The following is a 6,000-nucleotide window of genomic DNA, read 5'->3' on the forward strand; positions in this document are numbered from 1 at the left end:
TTTATCATCTTGTCTAATGAGTAGTTGTGGGTCATCTCGAATGAAGCATTTCAAAACATCACCCTGAGTAACAAACCTTCATAAACTAATGATCACACTAATCTACACTCCCCTACATAACTTAATTGCCAGTTCCCCGCTAACTGTTTAACTGCCCAGTTGCAACTTTACTGTTGTGCCTTGCTACCTCATTCATCGTAATCCAATAAAAAAAATGTCCAAAACACTAATCACCTGACCAGCTCACGGCATACCAAAAAGGGAAACACATTCTCATATCCGAAGGGCGGCACAGGTTGATTGCCAATTATCCTCCAAACAACCACTTGTCTACGAGTGTTGTTGACACCTCCCTCAGTAGCATTTCCCGTTCCGACACAAATGCAGCCAGCCGGCTGTTTCACACGCTCTTGATTTCATTCCCTGCTCTTATGTGCATAAAAAGTAAGTTAGTGCTGTTTAAATCCCCAAATGAGCAATTGACACATGGCCTAAATATACCCCAAACTATGATTCCAAAATACTGTACTTTTGCTTTTTCTTTAGCATCTCCTCCACACATAGACAGAACAGAACATCTTGCTCATGGACACGTTTTCAGAAACAGATAAGGAGGTAGGAGGTTGTTTTGTTTTCTACTTGATGGGTGGGCGGGAAATCCCGTAACCAAGCTATTTGTAGACAATCCTTTAAAAAGTCAATTTACCGTGATATATGTCCTTTAAAGTGTGTAAGATTAGATGTCAAGTGACTGATGATCCATAACCAGTTTGATAATACAATCAGGAAACTATCATTATACATTCATCAGATGAACCACTTAATTGGAAAGGGAAAAATGTCTAGTTTAATCTCACAATCTAAAATAAGTGCGTTCCTTTCCAGTGGTTTCCTGTATTGTGACTTGTGCACTGAAATGAGAGTAATGATTGAATATGATCTGCGCACTTGAATTATATAACGTAATGAGCAGAAAAAGGGAGGATACTGGAGCCAACCTAAAATTGGGGCAAATAATGAGTGAAATGAGGTCAATTAGAATGAACAAAGTGAAGGTAAAAGGGGCGGGAATAGCTTTCTGTGTTGTCAGTGAATTCAGTCATGAATGGAAGTATGTAAAAAAAAAATCAATAGACGTTCATCTTTTGAACAAGGGCCGCCCCTCGCCCCTCTTCCCGATGTCTCCTGGAAATAGATCCAGTCTCTCTGCTCCCGTTTCAGGGATAAGCCTCACTGCTAATGGATGGTTGCATTTCAAACATGACGATGTAGTATGTGACCCAATTCGGCAAATCCAGCCGCCCAACAAAACATATTTTGAGGGCTGTCAGAAAAGTTCCAAGACTGGAGTCACAAACGATAAATCCAAACTACAAGTTGTTTTTCCTTCAAATTAACTCCTCTGGGGTCTAATGGGCTTCCCCGGGCCCTTTCTGCCATCCCTTAGATGCCTGCCTTTTCATCCTCAGGAAAAAAAACAATAACTAATTATTCAGTTCATAGACACTATGTTTCACATTGATTGCTTATATGCAAAATGGTTGCGTCTCTGCAGTGACATCATGTCAGAAATGACAACTAAGTCAAATCTTTTGTGAGCTGCATATGGAAGTAAATGTGTCTGTTTGAATGGCTGTTCAGTCTTTGCGATATCAGTTTGACTAATTTGAATAATACCGAGTTTGGCTAGCCGCCATGTTCCTTTCGACCAGAGTACACAGAGAACAAAAGCCACGCAGAGCTGCAATAATGTTGGATGCATTGCGTTGACTTGGCATCCATCCTTCCATCCGTCCCTCCATTCGTCCATCCATCCATCCATCCATCCATCCATCCATCCATCCATCCATCCATCCATCCATCCATCCATCCATCCATTCATCTTCATTACAATACATCTTATTCTTTTGTAGTGGTTTGCATGCCTTCCTCTTTTCTGTATTTCTGGGTTTGAATCTCAAAATATCGGGCCTCCAGGTCCAGCTAATCAGATCTGTTTTCAGTCTAGTGTATACTATGAATGTGAACTGTGCTTATCATCTGAAAGAATTTCAGCTCACCCGTGACTCTAATAAGGGTGATTAAAATGGCGGGGCCTTTGACACCTCCCCTAATCTACAGTTTCTTAAATGAATACGCCCCGGCCCCTTCATGAGGAAAACATAAAGCACGTTCCATGTCCGCTTGCTGTCTGAACAAATCACAGTAAAAGAGCGGTCGTCTTAAACGAGTGCTGATTAACAATTAGTGCGCCGCCTGGCAAAGCTCCATGGAGCCAACATCCTGACATGTGCATGTTAGGCGTTGACAAATGAAGCATTCAGCCTCTTACCCAAGCTAGCGTCGCCACACAAATGACTCGATAATACCCGCGAGGTATCGCCTGCATTGTCCCGTTAGGGTGTAATGACGCAGGAATTAGGCAGAAGGGATGAACGATGTCTGTATCATCTTTTGCACCCCATTTGCATTTTATCAGTTTGACCGCCGCATCCAGCGGACCAGCTGCGAATGCAACGATCATTTATTCCCAGCCATACTATGTCAGACAGGTGAAATGTTCTTACAGCTCAGCTGGTCGCCCTCTCTGTCATTCTCGCCATAGCATAACGTGAGTGGCTTGTGAGAGGTTCTGATCTTGCGTCCTCGTGTGTATAAATAACCTGAGGTTTGTCGTTTTGTATGGAGACGGCACATTATTGTGGTCCATTGAAAGCAATGGGGACAGCCATGATAATAACTGCATTGATTTATTGACGGTTAAGATTTCGGTCTGTGTGTGGAATTGATTGAATAGCAAAACTTGGCTGCAACCAGCAGACATGGTGTTGATTCAGTCTCAACTACCGTAATTTCTGGACTGTAAACTGCACCAGCTAAAATTAGGGGAAAATCCTGTTTTGTTCATATATAAGCCACACTGGACTATAAGACGAAGGTGTTTTAATGTTTAATTTTCATATATAAGAGAATATGCACAAATCATACAATATCATAAAAATGATGAAAAACCCACAGATAAGCCATGCAGGATTCAAACTTGTGCAAAAAGTAGCACCTTAAAGTCCAAAAAATACGGTAACCTGATTTTAAAAGAGAAACCAACTTGTGAGTTGATAGTTCACGTATGGACACTCATTACCTCCTCAATTTTGACACCATATGACTTTTTTGCTATATTTAGTGACTTTTCTGACACCTCTAGTGACTTCTCCTGGTGTTATTGGAGACTTGTGGAGATTATGAGACTCCCTCCAGAGCAGATGTTCACACCTTTGCATCCAAACTGCAAATGAACAACACCGCCACTAGTGAATTTAACAGCAACCGGGCAACGGAAGATCAATCATGGAGAAACGTGTGCGACATGTACAGTTATCTAACGTTTTCATAAACAGGCAGATAACAAAATGTTTACTAGGTTGATGTCCATTACACTCTTTATTTTGCACATTATTTTGTCTTTTGGTGTTTTTTTTCATGCGGGCAGTTAGAAACGGGTGTTTGCGTCATTGTGGGAGTGAACACAGCTTACTTGCTTCCCGGCTAAGGGAAACTCCTTCTCTCAATCCTTTTAAATTCAACTTTAATTTTTCATGGGGAGGGGATTGCAGAGGTTAACCTGATTAACATTTCTTTGGCTTATTTAGTTTTTTTGTGATCGCACCACAGAAGGTTGCCCTTAATGTCAAAGAGGGGAAAAGGGTAAATGGAACATCTTGCGACAGGAAAGCGGTAAATAACGTCACTGTCCTGTCAGCTCAGCACAACATGGCTAAAGCACCAATAAGCCCACATCAATAATTAAAGCAGTGGAACTGAGTCAGCTGCCTGCCTCCAAGGCACACGCAAAATAATATTTTTTTTCCTTTAAAAACATGGCAAGAAATAAATAGGTTTTCTGGGTGGAATGTAAATGTAAATATTCATAGTGTTTCCCTTTAAGACAGCTGGGAACTGTTCTGATTTCTGGGGAAAATAGCATACTATGTTTCCTTCAATATATTTCATTGATTTTACTGGCTCACAAATTAAAGTTGTCCCCTAAATCGCCTGACTTAACAATTAAACATTTTTAGTCAGTGTGAAACTGGAAGTGTTGACTCACATTTACTTATCCCCCCCAAAAAAATCAAATTTATGAGGTCTAGCCGAAAAATGATCTTGCATGCGTGTGTGAAGAATTCCTGCGGTCCTAGTGCCAGTCCAGTTTGGGAAATCGCCAAAAGAAATTAAACAAGGAGTGGAGCCACACCTTCTCCCTAGAGCAAGCCCGAGGCCATCATTACAAGTATCCAGGGACCCATTTCCTCCATTTCCCTTGAGGGGCATCTGATCAGCAGAGCACTCTCAACCACTCCATTTGTCACACAGCTCTGCAATATGTGTGCCACTCTCTCTTGCTAACCCATTTCTCCCAATTGCCAGATCGGGGTCATTTGTGCTCATCTTTTAGGATTGGGTGAGCGGTTGGGGGGGGTGGTTACTGTATACGCATGTGTGTTACGTCATGTCTCCAGGAGCACATGATCTCGCGGATTACGGCGGAGTGTGGATGAATGTGGGCGTGTGCGTCGCATCTGGCACATGCATGCACACACATGTGCATGATTGCTTTCTGTAGCACCCATGCGAGAGAGAGAGAGAGAGAGGGAGAGGAACACACCACTGACGGCGGGGTGGGGGGTTAGCATCTTCAGATCATATTGCCTAGATTATAAATCTGTGCATTTTTTGGATAAATCAAATCAAAAGCATTGCAATGCTTTGCTCATTTCTTTTAGGAGCAGGATGAGCACTTGTCATTGCAGCCGCAAAGGAGAGAGTGCATAGCATGTGCACCAATTATTTATTTTTTTTTCCTTCTTGAAATAAAATGAGTGCCATCTCCATGGTCCCTCTGCATTCCGGTCAAGCAGCATGTCATGGATGCAATGACAGGCTCACAGAGAGAGACAATGGCTGGATGGAAGGTGGCGCTAACAAGAAATAGCTCCATTCATCCTCACGCACGCTTGGAGATGTCACACGCAAAAAATACCTGTTTGCGTCAAGTTCCCGTGCAGGACGCCGGTAGTGGTGGTGTTTCCGTGTCCCCGCGTTCAAATGAGTGCTGTTCGGTGATGGTGGCGAGGTGAGGGGAGGAGAGGAGAGGAGAGGAAAGGAGGGGAGAGGAGAGGGAGGGGAAGAGGGCGGCTGGGTGCGCAGCTCACGGGAGCCTCTCACAGCAGCGGCATCATGCTTGCTGGGTGCCCGTCAGACAGCACGCATCCTGCAGCTGCGCCTCCACGTCTCTCCTCCTGCATGCTTTCTCACTCCTACCCCAAAAAAAAAAAAAAAAAAAAAGCCACTCCAACCTCCTCTAGTGTCGGTCTTGGGTGTGTGTAGTCCGAGAGGTGGATGCAGATTGGTGGCGGTAGTAGTGGCAGTAGTAATCGGGGGAGGCAGACAGCAATGAAGATGCTGCTGCTGGTGCTGCTTCTCCTCCTTGCTGGCCAGACTGAAGCTCGGCTCCCCTGCTTGGAGAATGTCTGTCCCCTCCCTTGCATGAAGCTCACTCCCTCGCCATCCTCCCCTTTTCTCTCTTACTCGCTCACTCTCTCTCTTTTGCCACCCCTTCTTTCAGCACAAACCGAAGTGTGCAAACTCATTGCAAAGACCAGGAAGGTGTAAAAATAGGCATTAAGGCGAGAACATATTGTGGTGAGAAAACATGAATATCTAGAATGTTTCAGATTCAAATGTAGAACAGTAACAAGAAGAATTACTTTGTGATTTGCTGCCACACTACTATTTAAAAAGTTTAGGGTCACTTTGATTGTCCTTGTTTTTGAAACACGAGCTTTTTTCCTGGACTAATGTTCTAATTTATTGGATTTTATTAACAAAACAGATATTGTGAGTGACCCCAAATTTTTGTATTTTCCGTATATTATGAAAAACACTTCAAGGTCACAATTACTAAACAAATCACAGAGAACTAGAACAGGCAAACTCCAT

General features: G+C 43.2%; 1 protein-coding gene across 3 annotated transcripts in view; it reads right to left on the minus strand.

Moving 5' to 3' along the window:
- The window catches only part of LOC119120388 (protein unc-13 homolog C), a 77,990-nt gene extending 72,466 nt beyond the window's left edge, over positions 1-5,524 (minus strand). For all 3 annotated transcript variants that reach the window (XM_037247232.1, XM_037247231.1, XM_037247230.1), the window contains exon 1: positions 5,042-5,524. The gene's annotated coding sequence lies outside the window, so the exon portion shown is untranslated. The remainder of the gene's footprint in view (positions 1-5,041) is intronic.
- Positions 5,525-6,000: the final 476 nt, after the last annotated feature.

Source organism: Syngnathus acus, chromosome 3 (genome assembly GCF_901709675.1).
Source record: "Syngnathus acus chromosome 3, fSynAcu1.2, whole genome shotgun sequence".
Taxonomy (NCBI): domain Eukaryota; kingdom Metazoa; phylum Chordata; class Actinopteri; order Syngnathiformes; family Syngnathidae; genus Syngnathus; species Syngnathus acus.